The sequence below is a fragment of the Streptopelia decaocto genome (genome assembly GCF_964273445.1).
Source record: "Streptopelia decaocto genome assembly, chromosome: 10".
In the NCBI taxonomy this organism is placed as follows: Eukaryota; Metazoa; Chordata; class Aves; order Columbiformes; family Columbidae; genus Streptopelia; species Streptopelia decaocto.
Genome location: NC_138665.1, coordinates 20818419 through 20832941, shown reverse-complemented (window position 1 = coordinate 20832941; position 14523 = coordinate 20818419). Strand labels below are relative to the sequence as shown.

The window sequence follows — 14523 nt, the reverse complement described above, 5'->3', positions numbered from 1 at the left end:
TAATACTCCTGTGGTTTTCTGTTCAAAGCCTGAGAGGTCAGATGAGAGAAAGAAAGGTGTGAGGTGTTTGCAGGCCAGTCTGATCATGTTGGTTACATCTTCTCTTCTTAACGAAGAGATTCTGAATCTTGCCTGAAACACCCTCAGTGCTGGAACCCCAACCCACCCTCGGGAGCGAGCGCGTTCCAGGTACGCCGGTGCTGCGTGGGGCCGGGCCGCTGGGGACTCAGTTTTAGGTGGATGCAGATGAAATGTGGAACACGTGAATCATCTTCACGTTGACCTTGACAGCTGGCGCCGGTGCCGGCCGGAGCCGGGCTGCCCCACGGGCAGCGTGTGGTGGCCGCGGCAGCCCCGCCCGGCCCAGCGCTGCGCGCCGGGGATGCTGCGGGTCCCGCGGGAGCGGGGCAGGAGCGGGGCAGGAGGAGAGCGGAGCCTTGTCCCGGGCCAGCGGCTTCCTCTGCCGGAGGAACGGCTTGTGAGTGTCCGCCGGGGAGGAAATCCGCGGAAAGGGAGGGGGCGGCCGGAGCGGCGGGGCCGCGGGGCGCGGGGGAGGAGCCGCCGCCGCTCGCCCGTTCGGCCGCGGAGCGATGGGCCGGTGCCGGCCCGGGGGCTCCGGGCGGTCCCTGGGGCTGCGGCTCCGCCGCGCAGCGGCCGCTGCTCCCTGCGGGGGGGGACGGGGACGGGAACGGCGCGGGCGCGCAGGTGAGTGCGGGACGGGACCGTTCTGTCGGGCGCTGGCAGAGCCCCGGCTCCTCTTCCTCCTCTTCCTCCTTTTCCTCGCTCTCCATCTCAGCTGCGGGGAGGGGCGGGGGGACCGGCCCCGCTGTTTGCTCTGGGGGGTCAGCGCGGTCCGGTCCGGGGGGCTGGGCGGTGGGTGCCGCTGGTGCTGGGAAGCGCAGGGGGCAGCAGCCGGGGCTGCGGGGAAGGTGGGCGGCAGGCGAGGCAGGTGGGATGCAGAAGGGATGCAAAAGGCAGAGTGTGGCCTGAAAACGTGGGCTGAGAGGGACCTGGGGGTTTGCTTCCCTTCTGGTCTAAAACAGCATGGATTTGGTGATGTTCTGACCAGGTGTCTCTCTGCCTGCTGTGTCTCAGCGGCTGATGCGGGTGTTCCTGGTGTGGCAGGAGGGACAGCTGGTGTCCACTGATGTCCCTGAGGAAAGCAGCAGTACCGGGGAGGTTTAATGTGTTTCTGATGGCTCATAAGGATGCGTGTGGTAGAGTGTGAGCCTTGTCACTTCAGTCCTGCAGGTCCAAACCCTGCTCTGTTTGCCAGCTCCATGCTAGGGACCGGGACAGGACGGGCATGTCCCAATGCTGCTGCGGCCCTCGGTCTCTGTCATTGCTGGTGGAGACGCTGGGAGCGGAGTGGGGGGGCTTCACCCAAAAGCTGAGGGGTGTCTGTCCTGAGCTGACTATTAAAGCAGATCACCCACCCGAGGGGCATGAGGAGAAAAGAACCCCACACTTTTCACAAAAACAGGGGCATTGTTATGTATTTGATAATGTGTTGATGCTTGTATTGGTCTTTTTATTTAGACTGTTAAAATGCTTACAGAATTTTTCTTCGTTTGCAACTCTGGTGCTAAAACTGTTTTGATGTGGCTTTTGAAGATGACTGTGATGCAGTGTGTGGATAACAATCTCGAAAGCAATTTATTTTGGGTTGTGTGAAAGAGGAACCGCTGTGGCTCAGTTCCTCAGTCAGCTGCGATGCTCAGTGGAGAATTACATCTTGTCCCTGCCCTGAGGCTTGTGTTGGAGGCTTGTTCCTCCTGCTGTTGAACGATCCCTTCGGGAACGGCCCAAAACGTGCCAGGGGCTGCTGGCCCAGCTGGGCAGGAGGTTCTCTTGGGATGACCCACACAAGAGCTGGGAATGCAGCCCCAAGTCCTCTTCAAGGATCACCCACAGCATCTGTAGTTGCTCCCAGGAGCTAGATGTGCCAGTAACGTTTCCAAGAGATTAACCTGCATCTTGTCTCTTTTCACTTGTCTTGGTAAGCCCTGTATGTGCTTCCTGAGGCTGGAGCAGAATGGAGAAACCACTTTCTTAGACTTGCAAACCAGCACCGCTGTCTCTGGAACAACAAACCGTCCTGGTTTGCTGCATGTCCCTGTAGCAGTCCTGCAGTAGCTGGCATCGCTCATGCCTCTGATTGCAAACACGGTGCCATCTCCTCTACCAGGCTGCTCCTCTGCCTGCTATGGCAGAGCCCACGTGTGGACTAGGGGACCTGGGTCTTCCCCATCCCTTTGGTGGCCACGTTTGCACGGAGGGAGGACTAGCAGCAGTCACCCCCCCTCGATGTAACAGGAGGAGGCTCCAGCATGGGTGGGTGAACCAGAAACAGTTGGGGTAATTGAGCTGCTTGCTGCTTCTCATTGCTCGCCAACATGTTTACCTTCCAGGAGCTGGAGGCTTTTTGCTCTGGTTCGGCAGTGGCCACATAATCTGGATTCCTCAGATAAATTCCTGCTGTTTCTCGGAGATCTGTGGCTGCTGCTTTAATTGCCTAGAGCTCTGGGCCAGACACAGGACCCTTGTTGCACAAAATCAGCTGCCATGAATGATGCTGTTGTGTGTATGTCTCTGAGTTTCCCTTTTCCTCCCTCTCGCCCTCCTCCCTTGGTAGCTGGGGAATTCAGTATGGGTGAAATCCTGCCTGATGTACTTGTGCAGCTGGTGGCACCGGCTCCATCTGCTATTTTGTGTATGCCAGTTAACTTATTTCCCTTGATTTTCCTGTTGTAAACAAGGATATTGAAGCCATCCTCCTCCCCTCAGCTGGAGCCAGCTTGCCCACGGTGCTGCTGGAGCACCCCAGACACCATCCTGCAGGGGCCGGGGCTGGCGGCCGGGGCAAAGGCAGCTGCTGGGTTATCTGCGCTGCAGAAAGACTCTGAAGTGGCAGGAGCAGGCAGCTCCTGTCCTGCTCCATGGTATTGGAGCCTTGTGTGGGACGCCTGATGCCAAATCCCTCTTTCTGGATAACGCCCGGTGCGCTGCACAGATCCGCGCGGCCCCACGCGCTCTGACGGGCGCAGGCCCGCCCACGGTGCCCTGCGGGGGGTTGCGCTGGCGGGTGTGCGGGGGATGCTCTGCTGGGCGGGGGCTCTCGTGGGGGTCTCACTGGGGACCCTGAGGGCTGCAGTGGCAGCGGGGTAGGTGGCTGCTGCGATAGTGGGGATTGAGAAAAGCAAACAGGGTGGCCAGATAGAGAAATAAATCCAGCACCCCAAGGTGGGAGAGGGCGGCAAGTGCAGGCTGGGCCCAGCTCTGACATGGGGTAACCCGGATGAAGCCGCTTCATGTGAAAATGTTGTGGGCTTCTGCTGTTCTCCAACTGGGGCAGTGGGAAAATATGAAACACGAAGAATGCTGTGTTAGCAGAGCAAGAGTCCCCTGAGCATGTGTTTGTGCATAAAATTACCCCGGGACACCCACTTCTGGTTTGTTCAGTTCTGTTGGGTTTTATTTATACACCTGAAAGAAAACTTTAACTTTTTTTTTTTCCTGTTTATTCTGGTTGCTGGAAGAAGAGCAGCAGGCGCTGGCCACCTCAGGCCGGTTCACAGGTTGTGCGGGTTTTCCTTTCGCGGCGGGTGCTCAGCTGGAGCGAAGCTGCTTTTCCCATGCATTCATATGATTTGTTTTTTTCCCCTTCTTTGAGCTGTTTGCCCGTTTTTTGCCTTTTCCAGGGCGTTTTCCGGTGCCGGGGTGTTGCGGGGTGTGGCCAGCAGAGGGCGCCCTCCCCCGCGGCGGCTCCCGGGCGGGCGGGGCCGGGCGGGCGGGGCCGGGCGGGCGGGGCCGGCGCTGCCGCGGGCGGGCGGGGCTGAGCCTCTGCGGGTCCGGCCGGCCGGGCCCGGGGAAGCGCCCCCTTGCTCCCCTGCCCCCCCCGGCTGGTGGCCTTGTCACATCTGGAGCTGCTGTGTCCCCGGGTGCCGGGGAGTGTTTGGTGCAGGGAGCTGCGGGTCCAGCTCAATTAATCAACCATCAGCACCAGAGCTGCTGGGTGTGCGGCTGGGGGTGACTTCTGTCCCTTTAACCAGCCTTGGGGTGCAGCTGCCACACGGCCTGGCCAGTGTCCCCGCTGGACCTGGCCCAGAGCAGGGAATGGTTGTCATAAAATCATAGAGTCAGAGAATGTCCTGAGTTGGAAGGACCCACAGGATTATGGAGTCCAACTCCCGTCCGTGCACAGGACGCCCCACAGGTCACCCCGTGTGTCTGAGGACGTTGTCCAGTCTCTTCTTGAACACTGTCAGGCTGGGGCTGTGGCCCCTCCCTGGGCAGCCTGTTCAGTGTCCGGCACCTCTGGGTGAAGAACCTTTTCCCCATGTCCAGCCGGCCCTCCCCGGGACATCTTCTGCCGTTCCCTCAGATTGTCAGTGTTCGTGGGAGAGAAAAGCTCAGCCCTGCGCCTGGAGCGCTGGCAGGGGGGGAGGCAGCAGAAGCCGGGCTGCAGCGCCCACGGGAGGAACAGCTCGCCCAAAAATGCCTTCAGCTTGGGGCTGTGGCTTGTGCTGTCGGTGCCTGGGCCGGGCTCTGTGCTCAGTGCTCTGCCCATGTCGGGTCAGGATTCAGCCCGGCATTCCCTGGGTGCACGATGAGGTGGCTCCTCTTGCTCAGCCCTGTCTGCCTGCTGAGCTTGTGGTGCTGTTTGCAGCCCCCTGTAAGGACCCGGCCAAGGTCATTCCTTTGAGCCTGTGACTGGGTTTAGGTCTGGGTGTCCCAAGCAGCGGGTGTCCCCCACCCTCTCTGCTGAGATGACGAGGCAGCTCCGCAGCCTGTTCACCCTTCCTGATGTTTTCCCTAGTGTCCAGCCAGCCCAAAAGGGCCTTTGTTGGATTTTTTTCCTGTCCCTTCTCAGTGTCACCCTTTAGGAGCACCCTACTCCCTCTCCCCTTGCTGGTGGTGGTTACTCGGGGCTGGGCAGGCATGTCCACCCCCTGGCAGCCCCGGTTCCTCCTGCCCTGCCCAGGGCAGCGTGTCCCAGCCCGTTCCGTCCCTGCTCCCTCTGCCTGGCAGCTGCTGGCGGCTGTGCTGGGCGCAGGCAGCGTTCATCCCTGCGCTGGGCGCCTGTGTGAGCACACGCGTGTGCACACACACACACACACACACACACACACACACACACACACACACACACACACACACACACACGGAGTGCCCTGTGCAGGCGGCGGGGCGGCCGGAGGCGAGCCCGCGGGCGTGCTGCCATTTCTCGGCAGTACGCTGGGAACTATTAATATCGCGGGGTGTGAATGCCGCCCATTCACGGGGGTGGCGCGGGGGGAGCGTGCGGTATGCGCCATTTCTGCTCCTCCCAGCATCTGTGTCGGCTTTCCTGGTGCGAGCGTGTGCCTGCGGGGTCTGCGTGGGACCCGCCGTGTCGGTCCTGCCCTCTGTGCTGCCTGTTTATAGCTCGGCGTCTCCGGGAGATTTCCTGCCTCTCTGCCCCCACGCCCTCCCTGTTCCCGCTTTGCATGAGGAAATGGGTGGAAAATGCTTGAAATCCTCCTGTGAGCTGAGTGATTTTTCCACTGGCCACCACCGCGTGGCTGGGGCCGCCCGGCGCTGGTGCCCGCGGCAGCACACACTGTGAGCGTTCACCAGCCGCGCTCCCCACGCTGGGAACGGTGCCACTTCTTTCTGCCTCTGTTGCTTTCCCACTCATGTGGCCAGAGTGAAATATCTGTCCAAGCCATCCCCTGGGGTGCTGGTGTGGTGCTCAGCACCCCGGGGCTTTGCACCCATCCTGTTTCCAGAGGTTTTGCTCCCCTCCACCCCGTTCTGTCACCCTCCTGGGTCCTGGGGAGCAGCACTTTGTGGATGTTGGTACTTGGGGTTTGAGGCTCGTCTGGGTTCCTGACACTCCGATCCCTTCTGACCCCTCGTCTGCCTGTGGCTCTATAGCAGGTGCTCGCAGCCTCCAGCCCTCCTTGGTTTAGTTCCCACCGATCTCCGCCAGTGCAGATCACCGGTTGCTCCCTTCGCTGTGGCTGATTGCAGAACTGGCATCGGCTGCTTGTTCCCCAGCAGCAGGAGCCCTTGACCCCCCGGCCACCCCTGTCCCTGGCTGGTGAGAGGCTCCTTTGCACAAAGCTCTAGGAAGACTTTCAAGTCCACAAGGGCCTCATTCAGAGGCTTGTGCTGAGTGCCCCTTCCTCCAGAGGCGAGGGCCGTGGCGGGGGCACAGGGCAGTCTGGGGGTTGGTGGGAGGAGGGTCAGGAGTTTGGGGCTGGGGAAGGAAGGAGAAGTGCATCAAAAGCCTCTTGGACTATGAAAACAATGGAAAAACCTCTTTTTTCCCCCCCTGATCGTCACATGTTAAGGTGCTTGAGCAATACTCCAACCCCTGCCAGTGGTATCAAGAGAAAAGCAAGTTTGTGGCATCCTTACAATGTACTTGGTTTCTCCTGCTTCTCTGGCCATCCCCACACCAAATCACATTGCCTGCCTCTCCTTGCTTTGCATCCATGCTCTGTGTTCGCTGTCCTGCTGTCTGTCTCATGCTCTGACTCCTCTCTGCTTATTCTGCTCTCAGGCTAGTGCTTTTATGCCCTCCAGCCCCTTTGCCTCCCATTTCCCACGAAGTTCCTCCCTCAAGTCCACCTTAAACACTATTTTTTCATCTTAACCTCTCTATTCCAGACCCTATTCCCCATTTTCTTCTTCACCCTCTTGCACACAGTCTGTGGCTGGTCCCATCTGACATCACACGGGCCTGGGATGCAGAAAGCAGGCCACGAAACACCTGTGTTCTGGGGGAAGGATCTTCCTCGCCCTGTCCTGTCAGGGGAGTAACTACCAGCAAACAACCCTGCAGCATGAGGAGGATTTTTGGGAAATAAGCCCTGCAGGAGCAGCCTCTGCTCCGCTCCCTGCCTTGCTGCAGCTTGCAGCCCTGCTTTTGCCACTTGCTTTGTTTGGTGGGCAGGGAGAGCTGGGGACAGCCGGGCGTCAGTCCAGAAACCGTCCTGGGGCTGGTCCTTGGGGGGAACAGCCCGAGGGAGCCTCCCGGGGGTCGGGGCAGTTGCAGCTGTTCGGTGTCCCTGTGCCGGAGCCGCCAGCCCCAGCCCACGCTGCCAGTGCAGCTGGGGCCAGGCCAGGCCCTGCAGTTGCTGCTGCCGGTCTGGAAGCGGAGCGGGGGGGACAGTGCGGACCATGCACGGGGGCTGAGGTCGTGCCGGGTTTCATGCGTGTCGTGGCAGCCCCTTCCCCAGGCTGCAGCTGACGTGGCTCCACGGTTTGTCCTGTCCGTGCGTGGCGAAGCCTCGGGAGCTTCAGCCTCGCAGCCGGGAGCTGGGGACCCGCGTTTCGGTTCCCCTTGGCTCCGGAGCGCTGCTGGCGGCTCCTGCTGCTCCGTGTGCCGGCCCTGCGGACCCGGGGGAGCGGGGCGGGCGGACCCGGGGGCGGGCGGCGGGCGGACCCGGGGGCGGTGACGGGAGCCGGGCGGGCGGAGCCGGCAGGACCCGCGTCCCGGCCCCGCACCTGCCGAGCTCACACCGACAAGGGCCGGAGCCGCGGCTGGCACCGGCCCGCACCGAGCCCGCCCGCGGCGGCGCCGAGGGTCCCCCCGCCCCCCGCTTCATCCTCCTCCTCTTCCTCTCCGCCCGCGGGACTCGGCAGCTCCCCTCGGACCGCGCGGGCTTGGCGGAGGCGCCGCGCAGCCCGAAGGTAAAGCAGGAACCTGCGGGTCCTCTGGCCGTGTGGCGTTGTATGGGGGGTAGGGTGGGGGTGTGGGGGGGCAAGAGGGCAGCGGAGGGGCGGATTTGGGAAGGTCGCGGCCGCGCTCCGCCGCCGGCCCCCCGGAGGATGCTGCTCAGGCCGCGCTGCCAGGAGCTGCTCCCAGGGGCAGCGAACTGCTGTCGGGGTTCTGTGCTGCTCGGCGCGGGGTGTCCGTGTGTCCGTGCGAGCTGGCTTTCCTTAGCTGGGGAGGAGAGGCTCGGAGCTGGCACACGGTTCCTGACACACTCGAGCTGTTGGTGGGTCCCCATCATTCCCAGGCTGAGTCACCGCCATGCGTGGGGTGAATCCGGTGGGGCTGGCGGGGAGGCTGGTGGCTCCTTCAGCACATTCACTGCCGGCAGAACTGTCGCTAAACTGGCGGGGGGATGCAAATGGGCTGGCTGGGGGCTTTGGGCTGCCCACGGTGTCTCAGGGCTCCTCTTCAGCGCTCCGCCAGCTGGGATTACTGACGGTGAAATTGGTGGCTGGCAAAGCGCAGATTTGCCGTCTGATCCAGAGAGCCAGTGAGTTCATGGAAAAGCTGCATTGACGTCAGGAGGCTCCGGATCGGGCCCTTGCGCTGTGGCGGGAGGAGGCTGGACTCCGCGTTCTGGATTTCGGTGCCATGGGCACGTGTTTCCAGTCGATCATTTCTCATGGAGACCTTTGTCTTGGGTAGAAACGGGTTTGCCATGCGTGCGTAGTTTGTCACGTTGAGAACGAGCAGTAATCTGTCAGAGCGTGCTGCCAAGGTGAGAGGCTGTTTTCTCAGGGTTGTTTGATCGTGGCTAAATCAAACACCAGCTCTTTGTGCGTTCGGTTCTGTGGTTTGTGTTTGAGAACGGCTCCTTGCTGCAGAGGAGCCTCTTCTTTTAAAGACCCTCGTACAGTCACAGGATGTCGGAGCCCATATGACGTTATTGGCAGAAGTCTGCATTCTTTTCCGTGTGCATACTTTGGTTCTTATCAATGAATGTGCTTTTTCCTTTTCCCTTTTAACCGAAGCATGGTTCAGAGAGGTGGCAGCGCTGCGGGCGCAGCAGCTCCTGGCAGGGAGCTGGGCTGGGAACTCGGCTCCGTTCAAACCCCGTCAGCCTCTCTCCCTTCTTGCAGGGAGAAAATCAGCCCCCACCTTTGTGCCAAAAGCCTGACGGTAATTTCCTTATGTGACAAAAATCCAAGTCCCAATGCAGAGCAGGTTTCAAACCTGGCTTCTGAGGAGGCGCTTGCATTCGCTTCATGTGCTTGTGCTTCCTCCGAGAAATGCTTTTCTAATAAAAGACCAACTGAATAAATCCAATCGTGCTTCTGTTAAGCGTTCCTTGTCTGCATTGCCTCAAACGTCCAAACCCAAACATATGCATGGGACAGGCTGCCAGCAATTTAGTTTTGTAAGAGAACAAAATATGGTTCTGCCTAAGGGCGCTTCAGTACTTCCCCTTGGTTTCTGTACTAATTTCAAAAAGATGTGAAGGTTCTCAAAGCCAAGGAGGGGACGGAAAGGTTGCCCTGTCCCCGAGGGCGCAGCAGCGGCCGCTGTGTGACCGTGAGCAGCAGGGGCAGCTGTGGGAGCCGGGGAACCATCGCCGGCAGAGGAGAACCGAGTCCCCTGCCTCAGACCGGTCGTTCCTTGAAGAGCCCCAGACAGTTTGCCTGTTGCAAGGGTTTGCAGACTTGAATTTGCATATTGCGTGGTTTTTGCAGGGCTTTTGCGTTCAGAGGTCTGTGGGAGTTTAATCCTCCAAATACAGGCAGCATGCCAGCCCAGCCCAGCGGTGCGTCAGGTAACACGGGCATCTCCTTCCATCTCCACCAGCCTGATAACGGAGACATTGCTCCATCCCTCTGCCCACCAGGTTTGGTGAAGTATCTTGGCAGAGCCCAGGGCTGAAAGCTGAGCGGGGTGTTGGGCTGTGCGGGGCTATGGGGGCAGCATGAGGCTGCAGAGCCGCGATGCCGCTGCTCTTGCCTGGCCTGTGCTGTGCCCGTGCTGTGCCCGTGAGAGCTGCCTGGAGCAGCAACACCCCAAACCGGGGTGCTGCCAGCACCGCCCGGGCCAGCCGAGCGGGGAGCTGAGGCACGTGTGGCAGCGGGGGTGTCTGCGTGGAATTTGAGTCGGGGCATTTCTCAGCTTTCCTTCATCCTCACACCCTTCCTGGAAGAGAGGCCATGCTGGAGGGGGGCTGGAGGCTGCCCGGGTCAGTGGCCACGGCTGGTGGGGATGAGCCATCCGTCGAGCCCTGAGCCGAGCTCATCCCTGAACCCCTGAGCCGAGCTCATCCCTGAACCCCTGAGTCGAGCTCGTCCCTCGAGCCCTGAGCCGAGCTCATCCCTGAACCCCTGAGTCGAGCTCGTCCCTCGAGCCCTGAGCCAAGCTCATCCCTAAACCTCTGAGCCGAGCTCGTCCCTCGAGCCCTGAGCCGAGCTCCAGGGAGCAGTGGCAGCGCTGGCAGCACCAGCCACATTCCTGCAAGGCCGGGGGTCTCCCACCCGGTTAATGATTGAGCCACAATAACCCTTCCTGTGTGAGCCTTTCTGAAAGTCACCTCCGGATAATTATATTAACTTTTCCAAGCTGCCAGGGCCGGGCACAGAAATTTAAAGAGGCAGGGTCTTCTCCTGTGTTTCCAGCAAGAAGTTCTTTTTCCAGTGCAGGAAGCGGTGGCTTGCCGGTTTTCGCTGTCTGTTTGCTTTCTGATTGATTTGGCGCGTTGTTTGCAGTGTTCTGTGCTAAGGCCCGTTGGGGTGCAGAGCCACGCTGGCCCGCTCCATACTCGTCCCTCTGCCTGGTGCTCCCCGATGGGACCCGGGTGCCAACCCCGAGCCCGCGGGATGCAGCTTCCGCCGGGTCCCGGGGTGTCCAGCCCCTGACCCTGGTTGCTGAGCTGTGACACCCCGGGCGGGTATCTCGCCAACCCGCCGCTCTGCCCCTGCGGTTCAGTTAATCATTGACAGGGTCCCCGCGCCACGTGGGCACGGCCCCGTGCAGCGGCGGAGCTGTTTGTCGAGCCAGTTGAAGGTTCCCTTATCAGAAAAGGGCACTTGTCACCCGTTGCTAGTCACAGGCAGAGTAAACGTTAACGGCTGGCACTGGGAACGGGCTGTGACAGGCACAGCAGCTTGGCAGACCTTCCCCAGGGGCTCAGCCGTCCTGTGGCCCGCTGCACAGAGTCACGTTGCCAGCTTGAGTTCCTTGTGCTGCCCCGTGGCTGAGCTCAACCATCCTCTTCTTTGTCTTCCTGGTGTCCATCTCCTGGGTCCTACTGAGGTGTCCTGGTCTGCGTGACAAATTGCTGCCACTGGTCAGGGGGAACTTGGGGTCACCAAAACCTGGTGGCCAGGCTGTGGTTTGGTGTCACACCTTGTGCACATGAGGTGCAGCTGCTGAGGTGCAGGCTGGTCCCTTGCAGAGTCTCTTTGAGCCGGGTCGAGCAGATGTGTGGGGTTTGGCAGCTAAGCCAGTGGGAAATGCTCACTGCTGTGCCTGCCAGTGCCGTGCTCGGTGCAGGGATGGCACCGGGAGCTTGGGGTGGTCACTGGGGTGGAAGTAACGTCACTGGGGTGGAGGTAACATCACTGGGATGGAGGTAACGTCACTAGGATGGAGGTAACGTCACTAGGATGGAGGTAGCGTCAGCCTTGGGGCTGCTTTGCTGCGTGTGGGGTGAGAGCAGGCAGGGTCCCCTTCTGGGATGTCACACTGCTGGCCCTTGGGGCTCAGCGCCGGAGCCAGGGTGTCCCGGGGGTTCCTGCACTTCATCGGGGAGTGAAAGCGTGGAGTGCAGGGTGTGCGTGTGGCTGCAGAGCCCGTGCCTCCGGGCGCTCCCAGCCGCGCCGTGCGTGCCGGAGCAGCCTCGGGACCGCTGTTCGGAGCTCCAGGGCACAAGTGATCAATGCCACTATTGCAGGAGGTGGCTGCACCTGCAGGAGCCTGTGCTGGACTCCGCACAGGTGGCAGCGGGACAGCGTGCATCCGACCTGCAAGTGTGCTGCTGACCAAGTACCATTTATTTGCAAAGGTACACGATGGGGCTTCTATTCGCCATTTCTCCCTCCCCCCCAATTAATTTGACAAGAACACTTTCGCTGCTCTCAAGGGCACAAGTTGGGTTTCTGAATGCGCTTTTGTCTGGTGCAGCACAGAGCAGTCACGCTCTCTCCCCATTCCTTGTAGGACTGGTAACAAAACGCTCCCACCGCGCCGTTGTGGGGGCTCCAGCCGCTGGGGGGATGAGGTCAAACCCACGGCCCCACGGCAGCTGCCAGCTGGAAACCGGGTGTTTGTGGAGCCGGGGCAGTAAATCCGCAGCGTGAAGGGATCTGTCTCTGCGCTGCCAGCCTCCTGTGCAACTGTGCAGGGGGACAGGGGACCAGGGGCCCTGTCCCACACCCAGCCCTTTGTCCCCCGCAGGGAGCAGTGTCCGCAGTGGGGTGGCTGGCAGTGGGGCTGCGGGGGGAGCGCAGGGAGAGCGGAGACAGGACACAGGGGTGGCTGGGGGTCCGTTCCCTCTGCTGCTCCCTGCGAAACTGGAACTGGCCGCAGCAGTGGCAGGCGGGGGTGTCACGAGGCTGCGGGACAGGGACACTCCGCGGTGACTCAGAGCACACTTGACCTTGTTTCATCACGGCCATTGGGCAAGAGCAGGACGTCTGGGCAGCCAGGGCCGGTGCTCGCGCCGTTTCCCAGGCAGGGCGTTGCTCCCCGGTGCTGAACCTCCTGGGGAGGGTGGCCCCGGTGAGAGCCCCTCCGGGGATGGGCACCTAATGGCCGTAGGGACCCCGGAGCGAAGTCCTGGGTGAAGCTGCGGTGGTGCCGCAGCAGCAGCAAGAACTTAGGAAGCAGCGGTTCTCACCCAGTGAAAAATAATGGGCTTCTATTAAAAAAACAAAAAGGCTTTGAAGGACTTGAGCATGCCTGAGGTTGCACATGAGAAGAGAGGTGACCGTTACCTGCCGTGTGCCAGAGTGCCCATTGCCCTGCCTGGGTCTCCTCGTCCCATCCCGTCCCCCTGCAGCCCAGGGACCCTTCGCCTGTGATGGGGACAGAGCGTTGTCTTGCGGGGCCGTGGCAGAGCCAGCCTGGCTGTGCCAGCGCTTATCTCCCTTGTGTTTCATTCTGCATCCTTGTGCCCATCTCCAAATCTTTTTATCTTCTGTGAGAAATGCTTCTGATTCTGATCTTCTGTTACTAATTTGGGCAGGGAACATTTCTTGAGGGACAGTTATATGGCCTGAGTAGTTTCTATGGTGCACCAGACATCAGCAGCGGCAGCTCCGCAGAGGAAGGTACTTGAACATCTGCTGTTTGTCTGCCCAGAGCCTCATCGTGCTGGGAGGATGGGTGGGTGCTGTGGCCACCCTGTAACGCTGCTGGGAGCAGGACAGGCACTGCGGAAATGGAGCTGAAGTCCAGATCAGTGATTTACAAGGGCTGCTGTAGGACGTTGCAGTGTTTCCTGCCCTCCAGCGCAGCACAGGGTCCGTGGCGGGGTCACCCGAGGTGCCAGCTGTGCCCAGCCAGCGTGGGTGTTGGGGATGCGGGGACAAGCAGGTAGGGACGGGGCAGTGGCACCAGCCCCCAGCCCCTGGGCAGCCGCGGGGCTCTCTGCTCACACCGCGCTCCCCATCCCGAGGTGAGGGCGGCGGGACCCCGGCTGCCCCGCTCCGGCCGCAGCAGTGACAAGCGCACACAGCAGTTCTGACGGGAAGTTTTTGCTCTTTTGGTTTAGAGGGGCTTTTATTGCTTTTATTTTATGTATCCCAGACACAGTGCAGCAGGGGGATCGCTGGGCCTCCCCCGGTTCGTCCAGCCAGGGCTGCGTTCCCACATGTGCCTGTTCATGGTGCTGCAGATCCAGCTGCTGGGGATGTCCGTCCTCAAAACTGCCGCCGTCAGCCGGACGGGACATCTCCCGGCTCTGCTGTGTGGTTGCTCTTCCTTAACACCTTCCGTGTGGGCATCTCCAGAGGCTTCAGGTACCACAATGCTGACTTGAGCACTGGACGTCCTCGCACAATCCTGCTCTCCTGGACCCTGCGTCCTGCAGAGCTCTCCAGAGCACGGGGTGCCGCGCTCCAGGAGCACTGCCAGCTCCCGAGGCTCTTGTTCTGCACGGGTCAGTGCTGATCACCTCAATGGACAGGGCAAGAAGGCAGGGGCTGAGCAGGAGTTGTGTGTTCTCGGGAGGCGGGTGTGATCTCCCGCTGCGCCCCGACTGCTCCGCCGGCCACTGCCGCTCCAGCGCAGTGCGAGCTGACCCCGCTGCTTCCCCTTCCCCTCCCACGGCCAGCCCAGCACCTCTGCGGCTCTGCGGCACCGCCGCGCCAGCCCCCTGCCTCAGAACAACACAAAACAACTATTCCAGGCATTTTGCAACAGCAGCTGAATTGTATCAAACTACTTTGTGCATCTCAGACTTAAAGCCCTGAGTATACATTTTTGAAGGGGCACGTTTAGGGAGGCGTTGTGGTCCGGTGACAAGGGAAGTGATTCTGCGAGCGCAGGGAGCTGGGCTGCGCTCTTGGCTTTGCTCCTGGTGCTGCTCCGGGAGAGGCTGCCTCAGCTTTCTTCTTTGGAGAAGTGGGACAGCAGAGAATTCAGTTTCTCTGTAAACAGTTTGTGACCTGTGAACACACGGGGATGCTACCAGGTCCTGCCACCAAGTTATTTTCTATTGGTCCTGCCGCACTGCTGTTCGTCTCCAGCAGCTCCGGCAGTGCCTGGTGCCCTCGGCGGTGCCGGTGCCACCGTGCTGGTGTGCTGGTCCCAGGGCTCTCCTGGGATGCCAG

At 60.8% G+C, this 14523-nt stretch overlaps 1 protein-coding gene across 2 annotated transcripts in view; it reads left to right on the top strand.

Annotated features, from left to right (window-relative positions):
- STARD8 (StAR related lipid transfer domain containing 8) overlaps nucleotides 1-14523 on the top strand; it is a 53502-nt gene that overhangs the window by 8305 nt on the left and 30674 nt on the right. The window contains exon 1 of one of the 2 annotated variants that reach the window (XM_082061644.1): nucleotides 7489-7683. The exons of the other annotated variant lie outside the window; for it this stretch is intronic. The gene's annotated coding sequence lies outside the window, so the exon portion shown is untranslated. Of the gene's footprint in view, nucleotides 1-7488; nucleotides 7684-14523 lie in introns of those variants that run through there. 2 annotated transcript variants of the gene reach the window in all.